The sequence below is a fragment of the Tachypleus tridentatus genome, chromosome 1, assembly GCF_004210375.1.
Source record: "Tachypleus tridentatus isolate NWPU-2018 chromosome 1, ASM421037v1, whole genome shotgun sequence".
NCBI lineage: Eukaryota > Metazoa > Arthropoda > Merostomata > Xiphosura > Limulidae > Tachypleus > Tachypleus tridentatus.
In genome coordinates, this window is record NC_134825.1 from 128,996,880 (window position 1) to 129,020,410 (window position 23,531).

Genomic DNA, 23,531 nt, shown 5'->3' on the forward strand with positions numbered 1-23,531 from the left:
TTTAGGAGTGAATGGCAAGGGAAGTCTATAGAAGAAATGGATGTCAATTCCAAACAGTGCATGATCTTCGTGAAGCCATCTTCACCACTTGGAGTAACATTCCAGCCAGCCTTCTGTAAACGCTTATATCGTGAATGTTTGAAGTTATTCGCAATGACGGCCGTGTAACTTACTACTGAGACCTCTTGTTGGCCATTTTCTACCCTGTTTAGGACTTCTTTTTGGTACGGTCTTAAACTTTTGACCAGCTTATATTTAGGCTAATTTCATAGTGTTCACATTTTTCCTATTAAATGCTAAAAAGTTTTTTATTTTATTTTCCATTTTCTTATTTTTATCTTTCAAAGCTCAACTCAAATAAGTAGTTGAATCTAACAACGCAAAATGCATATTTTTTCTTTATGTTCATTGGCCTTAAGATTTTGGTCAGCAATGTACATGAAATATACACATGTATTCAAGGTCTTTAAAACATGGTATTAATGTTTAGAAATTAAGAAAGTTATCACAATTTAACAGATACAAAGTTAAAATACTGCAGTATTTGTTTCTTTAACTGTTTTGTTGTGCGAAATGCTTCTATAAATCCAAACAGCTTAGATATTACAAACTGGCATAAGCTATCTATGCATGACATTTGTTAAAGTTTGTCAGTTATTTTTGACAGTGAATCTTGGTTAGAACTTGCAGCAGCATTTAAAAGTAAGTTTAGGAGCTCTGTATTACAGATAGCTGAACCATTTGAGAATGTCCACCGCTGGGACAGAAATAAATTATCGGATTTACATTAAAATCAGGGGTTCGATCCCACTCGGTAGACACAGTAGATAACACGATGTGACTGTTCTATAAGAAAACACAAACTAATTTGAGAATTATTTTGTTTGTTTTTGAATTTCGCGCAAAGCTACTCGAGGGCTATCTGCGCTAGCCGTCCCTAATTTAGCAGTGTAAGACTAGAGGGAAGGCAACTAATCATCACAACCCACCGCCAACTTTTGGGATACTCTTTTACCAACGAATAGTGGGACAGATCGTTACATTATAACGCTACCACTGCTGAAAATGCGAGCATGTTTGGCGCGACGGGAATGCGGACCAGCGATTCTCAGATTAGGAGTCGCACGCCTTAACCCACCTGACCATGCTGGGCCTTGATAATTATAAAATGTTTTATAATGTGCTCATATAAAAAATAATAATGATTTAGCACTTCATGTACTATCCATACATTTGTAAATATCGATGGGAAGACATAAAGAAAGATACGGCTATTAAAGTAATTGAAACTTTTAAGCTGTTTTCAGTCATTTTAAATGATCTCCGTTGCACCAAACATGCTTGCACTTTCAGCCGTGTGGTCATTATAAAATTGATAGTCAATCCCCCTATTCGTTGGTAAAAGAGTAGCCCAAGAATTGGCGGTAGGTGTTGATGTCTAGCTGCCTTCCCTCTAGTCTTACACTACTAAATTAGGGACGGCTAGCGCAGATAGCCCTAGAATAGCTTTGCACTAAATTCAAAACAAACAAAACCAATCATTTTAAATGTAGTTATATAGGTACCATGATGTCACTGAAGTCTAACATATTTTACTAAACCGAACATTTATACTTCTTATCCGTTATGCATTCGTTCCTATTAAAGGAAGGTCTTTCTTCCGAATTTTTTTTTCAGCATGTGTTCCCATTTTAAAAAATTCTAAGCAATTTAATGTTATCTCACAAAATTTGAATTAACGAATATAAGCTTGTAAATATCTTGGGTTTTTAGTCGAGAAATTCTCTACAAAATATAAATTAACAAGAAAAATATCATGTGCCAAATTAAAATTATTATAAATTTTGTAATGCAGATAAAATTTTAAAATTATTTTCAAGTTTGTGATTAACGCCGGTGTGTCGCAGTAGTGATTCGCGTGAATATTTAACGTCATAACTGTTACCTGGTAGTTGCGTTTGTTCTGTATATTTTATTTGAATTAAAAAAAAGATAAAAGCAAACAAAAAGTTGGCTTTTCGTGATTGCCTTTTTGTTTCTTTTAATTCTGTTTTACGAGGATAACAAACATTGACGTTGGTAGGTGTTTTTAATGGTCGTGACTTCACTGATAGACTAATGTTACAGGTTACGACTGATGATAGAGAAACTCGAAGGATGGTGTAAAGGTGAAAATCGAATAAGTGAATTTTGTTTGGTGAAGAAACGTTGGGGTCAGCTGCTGTCGAAACTCAAAAACAATTCTATTGTCCTAATAACCCTTGAAACAGCCACGAAGAACTACCGAGTTCTAGAAGTAGATGACAGATAATAGTTAAATATCATGAGTTACGTCATTACCCCAATCATAAGTACCCTATTGTCAGACGATACTGACAGGTGGCTTTGTATGCATATATCATATGCGACTAATTACAAACTAATGAGATTAGATGTAAACCGAGGGTGACCGATGAATGGAATTTGTTAAAATACCTACACGAATTTATCAGGTGTGAAATAAAACTGTATTTTTGCCTAATAATATTTTAACCATTATTAGTGATTACACTGAAGGAAGTTTGAAACAAGAAACTATGGTGCTTCTTTCGTGTTAGATGTTTTTATGAATCAGCAAATAAAACTGGTTGATAAAATACAGCAACATATTAAATAAACAATTCAGTCAGTTGTTAACATGCAGTGCACCTTTATCTGAGAACTTTAACTTTTCAGTAATATGAAAATAAAATAAAACTGTAGTTGAAATTAGTTCATAGGGCTATTATTGTGACTGATGAATTGTAATCTTTTTTTTTTTTTCTTCTCATACGTTATTAAAATTACGGATTCACATATATTTGGCCAGGCAGAGCATAGCTATTAGAGGCCAAAATAGTAAATAGTTTCTGGTTTAAGGTCTGATAGGTTGTTGCTGCAAAATCTCGCTGGGCCGGTATGGCCAGGTATTTAAGGAACTCAGCTTCCAGTCTGAGGGGCAAGGGTTTGAATCTCCGTCCTATCAAGCATAATCATCAATTTACCCGTGAAGGTGTCATAATGTACATTCAATCTCACTATTTGTTAGTAAAAATGTAACCCAAGAGTTGGTGGTGATGACTCTGCCCTCCCTCTAGTCTTACACTGCTAAATTAGAGATGGTTAATGCTGATAGCTCTCGTATAGTTTTGTGTGAAATTAAAAAACAAACAAAATCTCGGTTTTCTCTTTAGGGTTGAGATATGTGCTGTACCAGTGGCCATGAGATCCTAGTATTTGGTTATATAAAAGTGACCTAAGAGTTTACAATGGGTGCTTTTGGCTAACAGCATTCACTATAGTCTACCAGTTAAAAATCGATGACAGGTATCTGTCTACAGCCATTTATTTATCTTTGGACAAACATTATGAAGCAAACAAAACCCATGTACCTCTTAATCAGAAAAAAGCAAAAAATAACTTGTGTACTGCTGTAAGATATAGCCAACAAATGTATAAAATTTCACTTAGTATGAAATGACATGTAAGTATTATTTTGAGATATAAAGCTAATATACCATTCTAGAAAGTTGCACAACTGTATGTCATTAATTTAACAAGTTAGCTTCCTGATCAGTGCATAATGAATATGTTAAATATATATATTATGATTATACAAAAATGCACAGTGGGCTATGTGCACTCTGTCCACAATGTGGAATCAGATCCCACATTTTAGCATTGTAATTTTTTAAACTTACCATTATCCCACTGGGAAATTACATATAATGCTCATAAACCTTAATATTTTGGATAGATAATGTATACAGCAAAACATACCTTGAAATTATTAATGTTTTCTAACCCTGGACATCCATAAGTTCCTATGATTTTTTCTCAAATTGTAATTGAAATTACCTTTTCCATCTAACTTTAATAAATAAATACTGGTTATGTAGATTATTTTTTCAGTGAACAGGAAACCAGGTTTACAAACAGCAATGTTAATTAAGGATATTAAATGAAAATACAATAGTTACTTTAGGAGAAAGAACATGTTCTGTCTTCTAAAGTTGTTTTTAAAACTCATTTATTGTTTCATTGTGCTTCTCGTCAAAATTATATTTAATATTTCCCTTGTGTGTTTCCAAATGTTAAAATTTAACTGTAATCCTATCAGTTGATTTACTGACTAAATTGCCTACAAGCATAATATATGCATAGTATAGGAATATTCTAATGTTAGGTAATGAAAATAATCTCAAGTTTTCTGCAGTATAAATAATGTGCTTCTGTGAAGTTTTATACTTTTAAATTTGAATTTAATAGTTTTGTGTTTATAATTAAATAGGTGTTATATTGTATTTTTAAAGCATTAGTGACAATATTGTGATCGTCCAGTTTTAACAAGTTACATTTACACATTTGATATATACTGGGACAGAATTAATTGCATTAAATATCTCACATGGCATATTAACTTGTTGCTTAGGGTTTGACACTGGATTTCCACATTTTACTTCTCTAGTCACAAGCTCTACAGAGAAAATATAGTAATGTGGGAATGATGAGAACCATGACCCTGTAAGATCTAGTAAATATCATCAAACTCAGTTTGTGTTCAAATGTTGTGTGTGGCTTTTTCTAATGATCTATTGTAGAAAAAGGATTAATAGGTGATTTTACAGTATATATGTTGTACAAGTACTAAGTATAGTTTAATATTGCTTATCAGTAGTTTAGATGAGTAAGTATAATGTGTTCCAAATTATGGCAGTATTTATGGGTGTAGTGAAGTGACAGAATGCATAGTTGAAAGAAAAATTATCATTATACAATGTTGGGCAAAAGTGTTATGACAAGAGAATATTTTATCATTCTTTCCATTTTATGGAGCTAATTCTTTCATGTCATTACAGAATGTAAGTTTTAACACTATGGTAATGCTCTGTTAATCCCTGTTGACAACTGAATGAACCAGGGTGAGAATACTTATTATTCTTTAGAATTCCCATATACTTTTACCAAGGACATGTCATAAGAGTTCTGTATGAATGGACATACTGATCAAATTTAGGGTCTGAAACAACTGTCATGGTACCTCATGCAGTGTCTTAACTATATAGAAAGAAGCTAGCAAGGAGCTGTCATATGTTACTGGTATATGCTACAAGAAATCAGTTTAATAGCACTTTGCAAATAAACCTTTATTAAAACAGTGTTTAACACTATATATTAAGTTTTGTTGTCATGCCACAGCCCAAAAAACCTAGAGAATTGTCAATAGAGCAGAAAGTTTGCATAAAAGCTTGATGTGATGTTGGTCGGACTGTTTGATAAATTGCTGTAGACTTGAAATGTTGCTCAAAAGCTGTCAATTACATCCTAGATAGTGAGACCAAGACAGGTAAATTTGAAAATAGAAATGGAAGAGGCAGAACATCTAAACTCAATGATACTGATATTAAGTATATTTGTTTATGCAGCCTTCAGAACATGATATAAATGATCATGCACCAAATGACAGAAAGGTTTCCACATCTATAGTAGGAAGGAGACTTAACAAGAATGGAATATTTGATTGTATAACAGTTAAAAAACGTTTAGTTAAATCTTTAAGTATTGTCTAGATACTGAAATTTACTAAAAAGTACAAAAACTGGGCTGTTGGTGATTGGAAAAGGGTGTTATGGAGGGATGAGTCTTACTTTGAAAAATTTGGTTCAGAGTGTAGGTTATACATCTGGTAGAAAAAAGATGAAAGATGGTTAGGGGGGTGCTTTTCTGCTGAGATGACAGGAGATATTTGCAAAATAGATGGAATAATGGACCAGCACAAGTACCATCAGATACTGATCCATCATGGTATACCTAGTGGTTTGTGTATTGTTGGTAAAGGGTTCTACTACTGAGAAAATAATGATCCAAACACTCATCCAACCTATACAAAAATTACTTAGCTACAAAAGAAGCTGCTGGAGTCATTTAAATGATGTAAAGGTCCCTACAGAACCCTAATCTTAAACCAATTGAGCAGATTTGGGATTTGATAGATCAAAAACTTGACTAATCAAGAGTTATTTCCAAAGAAACTTTATGGGAGTGTATTAGAGACATTTGGAGTAACACCACAAAAGACACTTTGATTAAATATGTTACAGAAATGTAAGAAAGACTTTGTGCAGTTATTAAAGCAAAAGTTGGATTGGACACACAAAATATTAGTGCATCTCAAGACAGCTGGTATGGGAATTAAAACTTATTAAAACAAAGTTGAAACATTGTTCTCTATTTTATTAACCTTAATATTTAGGAAAACAGAAATGCAGTGGAAGTGCTTGAGTTCAGCTAACAGTTAAAATGTTCATGTTTTACCTTCCATTGTTCTTTGAAAGTGGCTCGAAATTTACCCATGATTTACCTTCCATTGTTCTTTGAAAGTGGCTCGAAATCTAATTTTTGACTTTATCCAAAAACTTTTGCACAGTATTGTAAATAAACTTGTTTAATGAAGTAAAAGAATTATTTTTATAATTTGCAAAGAATAAAAACTAAAGTATCAGGAAATATAAACATGTAAGTTTGTCATAACACACTGATTCATATTAAATTTCAAATGGAGAAGAAACAAGGGAATATAATTTACAGTTACATATGGATTTTGTCAGTAAAACATACATATATTTCAAGACTTAATATAGAGAGTTTTATAGCATATTATATGAAAAGAAGTATTAAAGATAACGTTAAAGATGAACAACATAATTTCATTTAACCAATATCTTTTAAAAATAGTCTTTCATAGAATACAAAATTAATGTTGTTTAGTTTGTTATAATACTTCACTGTATGACTTCAGTTGTTCCTTGTTTTTGTATTGCAGCCATGAGTTTATCATGAGTAACAATATTTAGTTTTGAAAACTAATCTTAAACATATACTCAGATAATTACATATATAGTTAAGATTCTAAAGATGAAGCAATCTTTCTTCACATCATCTGCTAATGTGACATAATATCTAATGCCACAACATTTGATACCTTCTTCCATCTCTATGCTAAACAAAATGAGATCCAACAACAAAAAAACAATTTTATTGCTAAACAAAACAGCATCCAAGAAGATCTCGTTACTTGATGGTATTTCTTTGTTTGTTTAAAATTAAGCAGAAAGTTACACAATGGACTACCTGTGTTCTGCCCGCCATGGGGATTGAAACCTGGTCTTTAGCAGTGTAAGTCTGCAGACATACTGCTGTGCCACTGGGGAGCACTTTATGGTATAAGAGACTTGTTTCAATGGTCAGTAATGAATGTTAATGTTCTTGCTCGGATTAATGTGTTACTTGTCGGGTTCGTATCCTCGTGATATTATTTACTGGTAAATTCCTTTTTGGTGTTTAGCTTCTATTAAAGTGAACAGTTAGAGAAGATTATGTATGTAAATATCATTAACTTTGTATTAAAAGGTTTATAGTAACTACTTGAAACTTAAGTTTCATTAGTTTAACAACTGGGGCTTTGCTGGAGAGAGAGCTGACTGCATAGTTTTTTTTCTTCTATAAATCACCAATAGCTTTAGCATGCTAAGGATTAGGTAAAAAACAAATTTCTTTTTATTAACCTTTTTCTTAAGACAGAAGGTTTCAAGTGAATTAAAAATAATTCTTAAAACTAAACTAACTTTTAATAAAGTACTTTCTTGTAATTCTTAACTGGTTTTTATTTTCCTTTGAAATAAGTGGCTTCTTAATAAAGTTCTTAGAGCACTGTAGTTTTTCTGAACAACAACATAAATGATCACATACCAAGAAAACTTAAAAATCTAAGAAAAATTACTTTATTGTTTTGTAAACTAGTAGCAAGAAGCTTATTAGGATAGCCTTGGTGATCTATTCCCAGAACTGAAGTAATCAGTGTATCCATTGTTTTAGGAAAGAATGCTTTTGTCTGAATCATGAACAAGGTCAAGGCAGCTGAGTTTGCCACCAAGGTTTGTCAGGTGACAAGGTCATGTTTTTTTTTTTTTAACAGAGTAAGACTATGACATGTAACAAATTAATTAATTTTTCATGTAAATTAACACCTATGCTGTTAATTATTTTTTTGTAAATAAGAAGTTTTAGAGAAGTATGCCTATGTTAATAGTATGAATGCATGGCGCTTTGTCAAGTTAACGTATTGTACTTTGTAGAATAAATTACTGATGTATCTCTGGCTAATGTTTTGAATAAAATAAAGGAATGACTTGATTTTAAGTTTTTTTATATATTGCCAACGAATTGTTTAAGGAAAGTTACTTGAACTTCAGTGTTAAAAGGTAATAAATGATGATGTTCAGTTGTGTAATTTGTTTAAAAGAAGTAATAATAATGGAACATTTGCAGGGTTTGATTCAGGATCTGAAGAAAAAGACTCAATGGGCACTTACAGAGGGAAAAAAAATGTTATGAAACTTAAGTATTGTTTAGTAGCATTTAAATTCTGAGTATGTTTTTGGAGTAACAACTTAATATTTTGCTTTAAGATCAATTCATTGACACACAACAGACATGATAGTCTAGTAAAATGAATGAAAATTTGACTCCGTTTTAGAGTTCAGTGTTTAATATTTATGGTGGATGGAAGTTACATGCAACATTCATATCTTGGGAAGGCCTGAGTTATCCCAACTAAATTCTTACACCTTTGTTTGTGTTTAAAGTGTTGTCATAACTTATATTCATTTTCTTTGTTTCATTTATCACCAGTCAACTAATGAAAGTAGATTTTTTGTTCTTTAGTTTGGTGAAAAACGTTTGATATATGTAAAATATGATAATGCTACTGATGTAACCTTTGATGTTTTTTCTTTTTTGTTTTTAGGAACATTTTTTTATATCAGAAAACAAACAAATGGTGTTTCATCAAACAGCAAATAGTAGACAAAATTGAGAACTTGTTATATGGGTGTCTGATAGCTTGTTTCACCCCAGTCTATTTGCCTAGGCTTGTCTGTCAGGAATGTTGTTTTTCTAATAAATTTATCTGTTTGAGAGAAAATATGAGAACAATTCTTTAACTACTATTTATCAAGAAAACACAAAAATAAGTTGGCAAGAAAAGGTGCAAGTTTTATATCTATTGTAACACTATTAGTCTATTCATTAGAGGAGGAACAGGTATAAATTGCACCTGACCCTCCCAGGTTGCGACGTAAATACTAATCGGGACACAACTAATCATTAAAGCAGAGCAATATTTGGTAATCGGTTAATTAATGGTCCCATTTATCGGTTAGTACACGCCTCTTCCTTCTCTCGTAAAAACCAAACAAAAAAAACGGATATGAACTGTCTTTTTAACCTTGTCAACCTCTGCATTATTTCAAAATGGTAATTTTCATGAGTTAAGTTACACTTTTCTTTTTAATTCTAAACTTTATATTTGAAAACGTAGCATTCAGACAAACAGCTGCGTTATTACAAATAATTAAAGCGACATGAACGCCAAAAAATCTTACAAGTTGTTTTATTTTCTCAATGGTTTTGTTTTACGCCTCTATCAAGAGCATAGAATACTGTAATTAACTCTGTCATTCAAATTATAGATGCTGAACTTGAAATTTAAATAAAATAAGTTATTCATCATTGAACGGTGTTTTTAAACATGTTGACAATATTAAATATGTAAGAGTTGTTTTAATGCACCTTCAAATTGTAAAATGGGTTTCTTTGTTTGACGAAACTAAAATTAGACAAAATATCTTGTTGTTAGCATAAAATACTTCACTTTATGTTTTGTATCAAGAACATATTTCGTGAAATAATAAAATTTTCTTTTGTATTAACGTTCAGTTATTACAAGGCATTTTTGAAGTTGAATGGTTGTTATTTTGACCAACATATTCTTTTAATTGTTAATAACTTTAAAAAAGTTTCATGCTCGATTGCCCCCTCTCTCTCTCTTCTAGGTATTTGGGTATTGATGTTTATATACCCAGGAGGGTCAGGTTTCGTCGACCTCTTCCTCCTTCCTTTAAATTTTGGTTTTGCAATATTGTACACGAGGGCCAGAGTAACCCACACTTACTCAGGCCCTAGGCCCGGCATGGCCGAGCGCGTAAAGCGTGCGACTCGTAATCCGAGGGTCGCGGGTTCGCGCCCGCGTCGCGCTAAACATGCTCGCCCTCCCAGCCGTGGGGGCGTTATAATGTGACGGTCAATCCCACTATTCGTTGGTACAAGAGTAGCCCAAGAGTTGGCGGTGGGTGGTGATGACTAGCTGCCTTCCCTCTAGTCTTACACTGCTAAATTAGGGACGGCTAGCACAGATAGCCCTCGAGTAGCTTTGTGCGAAATTTCAAAACAAACAAAAATACTCAGGCCCCTTTCAGGGCAATATCCATGCACTATCCACACATACACATGCAAATAAATCATTTCACTTTATAGTTCTATAATTATTTGTACTATCATTAGTTAGGTATTAACTACAAAGCATTTACATAAAAAACCTTTCAATCTTTAGTAATTAATCCCTAAACTAATGTAGAGTCTAGTTTATAGGTGGCCTTTTTTATTATTTATTAATTTAGAAAATATATATTCATTGGAGAAAGGCGTTTTGGTCTAACCTCTTCATGTATACAGTACCTGTCAAGTTCGCTTACTAGTTCATTTTTTTCTCCAATTTTTGTCAAATTAATTTATTGTACTATGTAGCAGTTCCATCTGCTATTGTTTCTATGTGTGCGTATTTATGCTCGATTGCCTTACATTTATGGTTTTTTTTTTTAAATTTCGCTCACAGCTACACAAGGGAAATCTGCACTAGGCACCTTTAATTTAGCAGTGTAAAACAAAAAGGAAGGCAGCTAGTCATCATCACCCACCGCCAACTCTTGGGCTACTCTTTTACCAACGAATAGTGGGATTGACCGTCACATTATAACGTCCCTACAGCTGAAAGGGTGAACATGTTTGGTGTGATGGGGGATTCGAACCCGCGACCTGCGGATTACATGTCGAGTGCCTTAACCACCTGGCCATGTCGGGTCGCCTTTTATTTATGATCAACACAAACTTTGTTTTTTGGAAAATACAGCAAACCTAACACAAATTGTTCAAGATGGTAGGTGTGTGATATGTAGACATATATCTTGTCTTGTACCTTTCTTATTTACAAATGTGAAAACTTTTAAGTCTATCTAGAATTTTCAGAACTTGTCTTGCATACCACATATGGTATATATGAGGACAATTCTTTAACTACTATTTATCAAGAAAACACAAAAGTAAGTTGGCAAGAAAAGGTGCCAGTTTTAAATCTATTGTATACACCTTCTCAAGGGAACGATTACTGGAAAGTAGAATACATTATGCAGAGGCTGATAGCAATCTTTCCCAGTGAAAGGTCAAGTGATACCTGAAAATATATAATCTTCCTTATTTTTCTATTGGAATAGACATTAGTGGCATGCTGAGATGACATTATAGAACCTTCTAAATAATGCCATATTTTTTTAGTATGGAACAGAAAGATTTTGGACTTATGTATCAACCACTAGACTGATATCCAACTTTCTTGTGAAGCACCGTTCTTTGTCTATGTATTCAAACTTTGATTGTGATACAAAAAATAAAGACTGGTTTTTCACTTTATTACACAGTGTTTGGTTTCTTTCTTGTTAAGACTACATTAAAGCTATAATTCAGATTTACTTCCTGAACGATCTCTAGTCTGTAAGATCTACCTAAAAAGTGTGTTTAGGAATACCACAGAATAAAAGTTAGAAGGATATGTATTTTCTGTACGGTATTATAAGCAATATTAGCAGTATAGAAGTATTTAATCTAAACTAAGCGTATTTAAGAATATTTATGATGACACATTAAATGTAATCAAAAAGCAATTTAAATGTTTTATGCGATTGTTAAGTGCATCTGTGCTTTTTAGTTTTGCAGTTTTTAAAGTCAGTATTACTTTCTACTATAAAAATGCTTGCTTATCACTTTTAAAAGTTTATATTGTATAAAATATTACGTAAATCGACCATTATTTGGCTACAGTACTTTTAAAAGTTTATTTTGTATGAAACCTTTCGTAAATTTGCCATTATTTCCCTACAGTGGATTTAAAAGTTTATTTTTATGAAACTTTGCGTAAATCGACCGTTATTTGGCTTAAACACTGAATATTTATATGAGGAGAATGTATCCAAAGCTTGCTACTTGGAACGTCAAAGCATGATCTTTAAAATGAGAAAACCTTTATTATGTGTACGAATGTAAATATTTGTTTTTTAGAAAATTGGTTGTTTTTATTTACTGTTAAGTACAAAGGTACACAATGGACCATATATACTCTGCCTACCTCGGGTATTGAAATCTGACGTTTATTTCAGTGATAAGTCTATAGACTTGCCATTGAACATCGGGGTACACCTAAAGAAGTTATAATTTTCTTAATTTTAATTTTTCATGTTTTGTTTCGGTACATTTTTAATGGACTCGCTTTTGATACATTTGATAACACTGTGCAAAAGGCGTAAAATGGTAAGCTACAAATAGATCAACTTGTGATACCTATAAATCAATTCTAATTTACAAACAGCAAATTTGCGACAGACAGCGTTACTCACAACAGCAAGGTTAAATTTCTGCTGAATCTTTAGAAACCAGAGATTCTAAACCTGTTTTGGATATTATGTTTATCTAAAGGCGGAAATACTGTAAGTACGTTTAAAGCTGTCTCTGTCCCATTGAAAATTGATATTTGTTTGAAGTAGTCTACTACGTTACTTCCTTCCAACTCCACGACAGATAACGTTTAAATATCTTCTAAAACTCTCTCCCACACTCGTTATCTGGGATCCGGCACCTTTCTGGTTTGAAACATTAAGCACATTGTAACAGATTAATGTCGCTTAATCCATATTAAAGTGTTTAAAATTCGCTGTGCGTGACTTTTAAGTTGTTACACCATTGGAGGGCTGTTACCAGGAGGTTCTTCAACTAGAATGGCTTTTGTTTTGTGCGAAGATACGTTCCCGCTTGAAATAAAAAAGGCTGTCTCGTAAAATTAATAAGTAGATGCCATGTCAATAGTCTGCCTGCATTGTAAAATAACGAATTTATTTTATTTTCTCTTTCTAATTATTTTTTGCACAAAATTGATTTTAACATTTTAGCATTGTAACATTTTAAATTGTGTTAATTAACTAGCTCCTTGGGTAAAACGTATTATTAATACGAAATACACTAATATTCACTATTAACCTGAAGTACGCAAATGAGAGTTACAAATACGAAACTAGCGGGAAGAAATCTTGAACGTAATGTAGATTTGTGCAATCAGCCGATGACATAGGGTATAATTCAAGGGTTCATAACGTATTAACATTAATGTATTCTATTTTCAGTTGATTTTTTTGGCTTATTTATTAAAAAAATAATTTCAATTCTGGTTTGGGTAAACGATGATGAATTTGTTTATTTCTTCTTTAACTATTGCCAATGGCTATCTTCACTGTAGGTCAAACTTAATCGTTAATCAATAGATAATAAACACTCTAAATTACTAACTGAGTAAGTAATTGACTGGCATTGAACCGATTTATTCATTGACTCACCAATTAGTTAACTCTCTAATTGCCATTTATGCCACTATTCGTTTTCCTCTTACTACACGAAATTTCTAGGTTCCTAACAATCGTGAAATATCTAGGAGATATCATGACATATTCCCTCTAGCAACAAATATTTAACTTGGAATATTACAAAATGCAACTTACAGCAATAATACCAGTTGAAGTCAAACACCAACATTTCTATCTTACGACGTAAGTTGGGTTCCTAAGATGATATTGTCTACCAATATAATACCACAAACCTTACTGAAACTTCCTTCCACAGCTGCAATATATCATTCTTGATGTATATATACTGTTAAAAACAAAATGAAAACAAACAGAATGTTGTCACTGTTATTCTATTAATGAATCTGAAAGAGGGTTTCAACGTAAAGTACTCACATAAAGATTCATTGACAAGAAAAGCGTGACTGGATCAATTTAAAATGTTTCTCGTAGTTTTTCATGAAACTAACTTGAGTTGATTCGAAACTTTTCTCACAATTTCCGTTAAGGAGGATGTTGTGAAATCAAATCGCTTCCAAGGTCTTCCTTCATTTTTTTTGTTTTTGTTATAATATATTTGCGCTAGTAACTTTGACAAACTATATGGAAGGCAACAACAGCAACGACTTCACCATCAATTCCTGGGCTACTTTAATCGAACAACAGAGATTTTGACCGACACTCTTATAATGCACCCACGACCCCAACGTAAAGGATGTTAGTAATGAACTTTTGTATTTACAGTCCATAAATATTAGGCCAGTCAATGGTTTACAGCGCATGCTGTTGGCTAGTTTCATTTCCTGTAGTCTGTTGGTTAACAACTAATGACGACTGTGCACAGATAATAGCTCTTTGTAAAATTTTAAGCATAAAATCTTAGATACTAACGTTTTTCTTCACAAGTTGATACTTAAGACACAGGTGAACTTGAACTTTATAACTAAAGACTTTATAAGACAGTTAACTTTTTTCACTCATACAATCAAAAATAAATTTAATGTATGTATGGTTGACCTCACCTGAGTAACATAACTGACACAAAACATGTAGAGTAATTAATCGATTAAATCTTCCACATGTTTATTATGGATCAGGGATGGTTGGTTTTGTGGATAAAGTTTGTTTGTTTGTTTGTTTTGTTTTTGAATTTCGCACAAAGCTACTCGAGGGCTATCTGTGCTAGCCGTCCCTAATTTACTAGTGTAAGACTATAGGAAATGCAGCTAGTCACCACCACCCACTGCCAACTCTTGGGCTACTCTTTTACCAACGAATAGTGGAATTGACCGTCACATTATAACACCCCCACGGTTGGGAGGGCGAGCATGTTTGGGGCGACGGGGATGCGAACCCGCGACCTTCAGATTACGAGTCGCACGCTTGGCCATGTCGGGTCGTGTGGATAAAGTTAAATGTAACTTATGTTGTATTGCTTTTTTATTTTGTTACTTTAAAAAAACTGAGTTCGCATTTTTTATCATTCAAAAAACAATAAAAATACCTAGAGAAATAAAACTACGAATAAAAAAGAAAGGGAAAAATCGTCTGAAAATAAAGTTTGTTAAAGATGCTGCCAATATACAAATTAAATTGTCAGTATTAAAGACACAGTTGTCTGTCTAATCTTACTGTCTTTGTTCCCCACCACTTGTGTTTAATAAATATGTGTGTGCACATGCATAGCATATGAACCTTCAAAATATCAAAGACTTTAATTATCGTTAGTGATCTGATTTTATATGACTCTAAGTGCTCAGGACAGGATATGCTTATTTACAGGGAGTTATCTTCAGAAGGTTTGTCGAACAAAGAAAAACCCTCCAATTATTACGATAAAATGGCTAATTAACTTCCCTATTCTTGTAAGGAGCTGTTATTATATAGTGATACGAGGCCAGATTCTTGTTTTGCCGTAATTTTTTAAATATAATTAATTAATTAATTAATATGGTGACTTGAGAAAAGTTATTTGCAGTTTTATTACATGTTTTATTGGTTGGATAAAAGTGTATTTTATAGAGGTGGAAAATGCTTTGTGTTAAGAAAAGTAACAATATTGAAGTTTCTACTGAATTACATAGACAGTAAACTGAACTGATCTTTTTCATTTTTTCAACAGGTTTTCAGTTGTATTTGTATCTTACACCAATGGTATAATTACTAAGACTATCCTTGGTTTTGAATTTGGTCAACGACATTCCACCATCCGTACCTTTATCTTATAACGTACCCACAGCTTAAAGTTCGGGTAATATTTTGCGGTATTGTACACATTCGAATCTGGTCTTCTTTATTTATGGTTTAAAGGTATAATGCCCTTTATATCTCCTTACCCTCGAGTTGGGCCCGGCATGGCTAGGTGGTTAAGGTACTCGACTCGTAATCTGAGGGTCGGGGGTTTGAATTCCCGTCAAACCAATATGCTCGTCCTTTTAGCCGTTGGGCGTTATTAGGTGACCGTCAATCCCACTATTCGTGGGTAAAAGAGTAACCCACGAGTTGGCGGTGGGTGGTGATGACTAGCTGCTTTCCCTCTAGTCTTAAACTGCTAAATTTGGGACGGCTAGCGCAGATAGCCTTCAAGTAGCTTTGCGCGAAATTCAAAAAGCAAATAAACAAACATTTCGAGTTATTGGAAGTTAACTTAATAACTTTTTATCTATGCATTTTGTGATGTACGATGATGTGTCAGTGGTAAGTTTTAGGACTCACGACGTTAAAATCCGTGGTTCAAATTTTCACGGTAGACAGAGCGCAAATAACCCGTAATATAGCTTTGAGTAAAAAACAAATATGATTTTTGAGAAGCGTCAGTAATGACGAAACATATTAATTTTATTTATGTGTACACATATAGAGTTCATTTATATCACCCGTGCAGCGTGGCAACGTTTATTTTGCGAAGTACGTAATGCTAAAATCTAAATCTTTGGGTTTTGAATTTCGCGCAAACCTACATGAAGACTTTCTGCGCTAACTGTACCTAATTTTTCAGTGAAATAGTAGAGGGAAGACCATTCACCGCCAACTCTTTTACCAACGAATAGTGGGATTGACTGTCACTTATAACCGCCTCACGGCTGAAAGCGCAAACATGTTTGGTGGGACTGGGATTCAAACCAGCGACGCTCAGATTGCGAGTCAATCGCACTATAAACACCTGACCATGCCGGGTTCAAATGCGCATCTTATTTATAGAAGTCTGTTTGATTGTTATATAATTAAGCACAAAGTTACACAGTAGGCTATCCGTGCTCTGCCACCACGGGTATCGAAATCCGGTTTTTAATGTTGTAAGCTCGCAGACATACAACTGTGCCACTGGGGGACAAATCAAAAGGCTTCGTTATGAAAATTATCTGTATAAGTTATAACTGTGTCTCATAATTACTGTTTTGATCTTTGAAAATATACATTACTTTGTCAAAAGTGTCGAGACTTATGTCTAAAATATATAACATGGCGAATCAAGATGCTCTGCAAAAGTAGAAACCATTACTGGTATTTTAGACCCGAACGGCACCTTAGTCGACACATGAGTTGCCACCAGATTCAGAGAGCCTAAATGTTCAGACATAGTCATGCTTAATTTTGAACTTTTGATCAGAGAGAGGACAAAAATTCAGCTACTTTCTCTGCCTACGCTGCTACTTTTAACCGAATATTCTTATGACTGTCACACCACGTAGATGAAAGTGCGGAAAGTCTTCAGTGACATATTGCATCTCGAACCTAGGGCCTCATTATATGCAGCTCTAAACCAGTTGCTTTAAAACACTCACATAGGTACATTTTGCATCTCGACCCTTGGACATTACGACATTCAGCCCTGAACTAGTTGGTTTAAAAACACACACACACACACACTCACATAGATAATCAGTGCTAAGTTTTGTGTAAACTGCTAAGACACCAAGAAGTAAGTGGAAATTCAATACGTGAAATAATTGTAACGATTGACTGCAAACGAATTTCACTATTTTTGCTGAAATGCAATATATTGAGTGGATAACCTTGTAAGTCAGAAAGTAATGTTAAAACAGAAAGATATAACCTTTGTAACAAATTTATGAGATCTTATTGTGTCCAATAAAGCTCTGGGTAAGTAAATACGATATATAACTCGCAGACCTGCGCATGAAGTACTTAGCTATTAAGTTACTTTTCTTTCTGTAAAGGCTGGGTTTCATAAATTGTACACCAATTACAAGATTACTTGGTACCGTTTCGTTTAGTGTGAAGGTTCACACCTTTGGAATATGTGAACTAAAGAAAGTAGTTCCACTCCTGCATTTGCAGGCAGATTTCATTTTGTTGTGAATGGTTAGGATAGCGTTGTTATTATACTGATTTCATTATGCCTAACAATTGTTTGCACGTTTTGTAGTACATGGATATCAATATGTCTTAAATGAACATATTTCAGGGGCTATGGCAGACCCACAAATAACACGATCAATTTCTCGTTTCATAGCCACAATATCAATGTCTTAGAATGGTTCAGCCAAAGCCCAGATCTTCCGCGTGTAGGACACGCCCAGGATCACCTGGGGTAATAAATAGAAAGGAGAAACCATAGTCCTTCAACGGTCTTCAAGTGACTCTACTTTCTAAAATAACAACAAGAGAAACAAAAACAAATTTCCTCTCACAACGTCATAATATGGAAAACAACTTCCTTCGTAGAATAGTCGCAGTTATAGGTTAAAGGCAGTTTTATACTTGATACCAAAATGGCAATCATTAGGATCCTAAATCATCTCTTAACTACTATACATAGAAACTTTGGGCTCATTGGTTTTCATAATACTACTAGAAGTGATAAAGTAACTGATACTGGTGTATATATAAGTATAATAGCAGTGTCTTGTATGTCCATGTAACTACTTATCTATATGAATATAATTGTTTTGTCTGTTGTATGTCCGTGTAACTACTACGCATCTATATAGATATAATAGTGTTCTCCATTTCTAGCTGTTTTGATGAAAAAGCGCGTAATATTCTTTCTAGTATAATAATATAATAGAAATCACATTTAATGTCATTATCTTCTGTGTTGTATTTATTATATTTAAGCAATAAAAATAGTTTGAATACAAACTGCTATCAGCGTATTTCTTTATGAATGTATTTTCCTCTCAGTAAACTGGTTATCTGCCTGTTACCTCGTGGATGCTCTGATATAATTGTCTATTTCCAACTGTCATAAAAGAGTGCAAAAAATAAAGATGACCATTCAACAATTTTAAAGTAATTGGACTTTTCACATGTTGGCAATGTTTGCTAGCGTGACAAATAATGCGCGAAAATGCGAATAAGTAGAATAATCAAAGAAGTATATAAGTAGCTGTTCGAAGTTACTGAATTGTACAAACTACCTTATTGGTAGCAGTTTAAAGCTTTTATTTTTTTTAACAACTTGATAATTTCTTCATGGGTCAACGGCATATTTACGGATTTACAACGCTAAAACCCGGAGTTCTATTCCCTGCGGAGTATAGAATGAAAACAGCCTAATTTCTTGCTTTGTGTAAAAAAAAAATAAATAAAGATCGACTCGCAATCTGCAGGTTCGAGTCAGTCACGGAACGTACTCGCACTTTCAGCAGTGAGAACGTTGTAATGTAACGATCAATCCCACTATTCGTTGGCATAAGAATAGTCCAACAGTTGGCAACGGGTGATGTTGACTAGCTGCCTTCCCTATAGTCTATCTCTATCTACTAAATAAGGGACGGCTAACGCAGGTACCTTCGAGTAGCTTTGCACAAAATTCAAAACAAACAAACCAATCCTTTCTCCTTTCTTCGTAGGCCCGGCATAGCCAGGTGGGTTAAGACGTTTGACTTGTAATCTGAGGGTCGCGGGTTAGAATCCCTGTTGCACCAAACATGATCGCTCTTCCAACCGTGGGGGCGTTATAATGTTACGATCAATCCCACTATTCGTTAGTAAAACAGTTGTCTAAGAGTTGGCGGTGGGTGGTGATGTCTGGCTATCTTCCCTCTAGTCTTACACTGCTAAATTAGGGACGGCTATCGCAGATAGCCCTTGAATAGCTTTGCGTGAAATTAAAAAGAAAGAAAGAAACAAACCTTTATTTATATTTATTGATTTTTCTATTTCAAAAGTGGATGGTACGTTAAATATATCAAAATATTTATTCGTGGAATTACTTATCTATTTACTTTAACGTCGTAAAAAATACCGCTTGATTCAGTTGCAAAAATATACAAGAAAATCAAAACTAATATATGCTGTAAGTGTTATAATAAATCAGCGAACAGAAATCCTTGTGAAAACAGTATGAAATGCAGTGATGTTCTAAAATCCAAACGTGATCTTGCCCCTTTTCACTTCGACAGTTTAACAGCGGTCACACATGCGTCATAAATTAAACTATAATCTAAGGAGAGCACTCATTTTTACAAAGAGAAATGACTTTTTTTTTAAACACACAAATGCGTCTTTCATTCATTTTCTGTAACAATACATAATAAATCTCTAAACAAACTCCCCCTAAAGAAAACAAAAACGACTCAATTAAGTTAGTACAATGTCTAAAACCGTCATATACTCAGTGAAAGGACCAAATACATGCATGTATATGTGTAAAGTGAAGCGCTACATAAAATAGTCCATAATATTTATTCTTTTGCTAACCTTAAATATCTAACACGAGTGCAGCAAAAAAACCATGCGTGACTTCAGACATATCTTAAATTAATATATGTATCTAGTAGTGTGCTCTAAAGTGGCAAATTATTTTTTAAACTACTTGTGAGGTAGAATTAAGTTTTGTTTTTCCTCAACGGTTTCTTTTCGTAGACCTACGCTAGCACAGCTGTAAGTCTACGGATTTACAAGGCTGAAAGCAAGAGTTCGATTCCACTCAATGGGCTCAGTAGATAGCCCGGTGTGGCTTTGCTATAAGAAAACACACACACACGCTCTTCTTTTCGTAGTTACAAATCGCCTTTTCTTTCCTCGTTGCCGATCTATATTCACGCCCTCGTTTAAATCTTTTGTTACGATCCTTTTAAATCATTATAAAAGTTAATATTGAAAATCTTAATGTGATTGAAATTCTGTTGTCTGCTGAGTCATGTCTTTTTAGTAATGCATCTAAGACGTTTGCAAATGACAGGTAGAAATATTTTCTTCAAATGTGTACCTATATGTAAGTACTAACATACAGCCCTTCAAAAATTACGAGGAAATTACTGCCAGCCCAACCGCATAGTATACCCTAACCTGACAAATCATGACTAACTGAAATAAATAAATTTTGCGAAATTAAGCTTGACTAATACAGAGGCAGAAAAGTGCAGCTTAGACGGTCAAACGTCAGTAAATTCCTTTGTGAGAATCCTCGCTAGTACAGCGGATTTACGACGCTAAAATCAGGGGTTTGATTCCCCTTGGTGGACTCAACAGATAGCCCGATGTGGCTTTGGTGTAAGAAAACACACACTCTTTTGTGACCCAGTAAAATTTGTGATCACCCATATAATGAATCAGCGACGTAGCTGGTAAAAGAATCTGATGAACAACTAATTGCTAGAAAAGCTAGTTTGTTTTGGTAACACGTTCCAACAATGGCGTTTATGTCATGTTGCTTAGCAACAAAAGTACAATCTGATATTGTTATTAGTCTATGTGCTGAAAAATTAAACTGAAATGTATAGACAACAATACTAGAAAAACATTTGTTTATTTCTTAATTTAAAGTCTCCTTTGATTAAAGAGATTTGTTTATTATTTAAAATGTCAATGATATAACCCGAAATAGTTTAATTCAAAAACGATTTAAGTTGAATATTGAATCGATGTTTTCACTTCCATGATAAATTTCACGCACTTGGCTCTAGGTTAGCACACTACGTCTTTATTTTAGTCTTATTATACCGACACTCACTACACTTACAAGGTATTAAGGCACCCCTCTCACGGCTCCTTTCCACACATTTCACTAAAATCGTAATGGCCAGGAAGTAATCGAATTCTATCTGCATAAATGCATTTTGGTTTCTATGAGTCCTCCTATTTCGAGAAATCAAGCGTGACGTGACTTGACATATTCTGGCTTTTACACAGGTTAGCTCTTCTTAAGCTGAAGATAGTTGGATAAATAATATTGGTGTAGTGTATGAAGCACTCTGTGTTTAAATACACGAGAAACGAATAACAAACACTATTAGCTCTATTTTTAAATGTTATGTTTGACTGTTAGTATGATGACTTGACTTGTGGTGTGAAAACAACCAGGTGTAAGTCGATGCGTTGTATTTAATCACATTTTGCATGCCTTGGCTACTTTTACTTGGAGAAACGCATGCGTTGAAAAACAAGAAGACACAGCCAGTGTGGCCACCCTGTTTATGTGTAAGCCTAAATATATTACGACTTCTTATAAACATTGTATAGAATTCGGGGGAAGAAAATTCACAGACATCTCGCCACTAATGATTTGTAAGACTATCAATCTATATGTGTTTCAATGTCATAACTAAGTTGATATGTAATAAGAACATTTTAAGAGGGACAGGAACAAATAATAGTTGATAATGTGCCCACATTATTAATAGGCACAGATAAATGTATGAGTAGCGTGAAAGAAATATTCTTACGAAGGATTTGAGAGCAATTCTCAGCTGCTGTGTTTGTGTAGATGCCTATGTAAAAATTATGGTTTAAACGCTGAAAGCTGTTGAAGTATTAGAGACCAATAAGCCTAAAATTTGTAATAAAAATCATATGACTGTTTTCGGCCTTTAAAATATAGCTTTTAAGGTATCATACAGGGTGGCCCCAAATTATCTTTCCTATTTTAAAATTTGATAATTAACTCACTAAGGAAATACATGTGTAGATAGCCTATTTTCATATTTATCCAATAAATATAATGAAAACATGTTTTCTAATTGATATTTTTTTTCTAAGCTCCACAAAACTGTTGTGCAAAACAACCATTGTCTTTCGTCATTTCTCCCCAGTGGCACAGCGGGATGCCTATGGACTCAATCGCTAGAAACCAGGTTTCGGTACCCGTGGGGAGCAGAGCACGGATACCCCATTGTTCAGCTTTTGTGCTTAATTCCAATCAATCATTGTTTCGTCCTTTGTTAATCTTAGAACCCCACTGCCGTGTTGCAAGCTATATAGTGAGTAAAGTATTTCAACCGTCACTAAAATCCATTTTAAACCGCCTCTGTTATTGAATTCTTTCAATTTTTACGATCTGTTATTTGTTCTGAGTCTGGAACAGATAACTATTAATATCTCCAATATTTATTTCAGGTATTGGTGTCTATCCATCCTAAATAAAGCTGTTTAGATCACACGGTAGCTTGCGGGCTGCTTAGATTTATTCAAGAATTATTGGAGGTCGTTTTTATGTCCACTGATGCATGAGATCGAGTAAGGATAAGTTATTGTTGAATAGAGTGCTTTGAATTCAACATCGGTTATTTTTACACGAAAAACGTGAGTAGACCTCCTACTGTAGCCACAGTTTCTATCTTAAAACTAAATATGAACCATACATGTTCCACGGGTATTAAAATATCGGGATATGAAAAGGATATTAAATCGAGCACTCAAGGCATAGTTTCCCTTGTTTTAATGGAGTTTGTTTTTAAATCTGTCTCATGAATTTTCTTTTATTTATCTCACGACTTTTTTAACTTACATGTAGCACGTGTTCAAATCAATTAAAAGATAATTGTATAGAATATAAAAAATGCCATATTTATATCATCTTAACAATAGTATCTATTAACATTTAACAACAACAAAAGACAAAGTTGACCCAGAAAGCCTTAAAATTTAACACACTCGTATGAAATTAGAAAAGATAAATTAATTGTGTCTTAAATTATATGCCCTAAACCACAATATAAACATGAAAAGCTTCTTAATTTTACGCAGTAAAAGAGTTTACAAACA

The 23,531-nt window shown here is 33.7% G+C and overlaps 1 long non-coding RNA gene across 1 annotated transcript; it reads left to right on the forward strand.

Moving 5' to 3' along the window:
* Positions 1 to 1,899: 1,899 nt before the first annotated feature.
* On the forward strand, positions 1,900 to 9,820 carry LOC143223428 (uncharacterized). The gene is made up of 2 exons (XR_013012912.1): positions 1,900 to 7,952; positions 8,825 to 9,820. It is a non-coding gene; the product is annotated as an uncharacterized LOC143223428 (long non-coding RNA).
* The last annotated feature ends 13,711 nt before the right edge of the window (positions 9,821 to 23,531 follow it).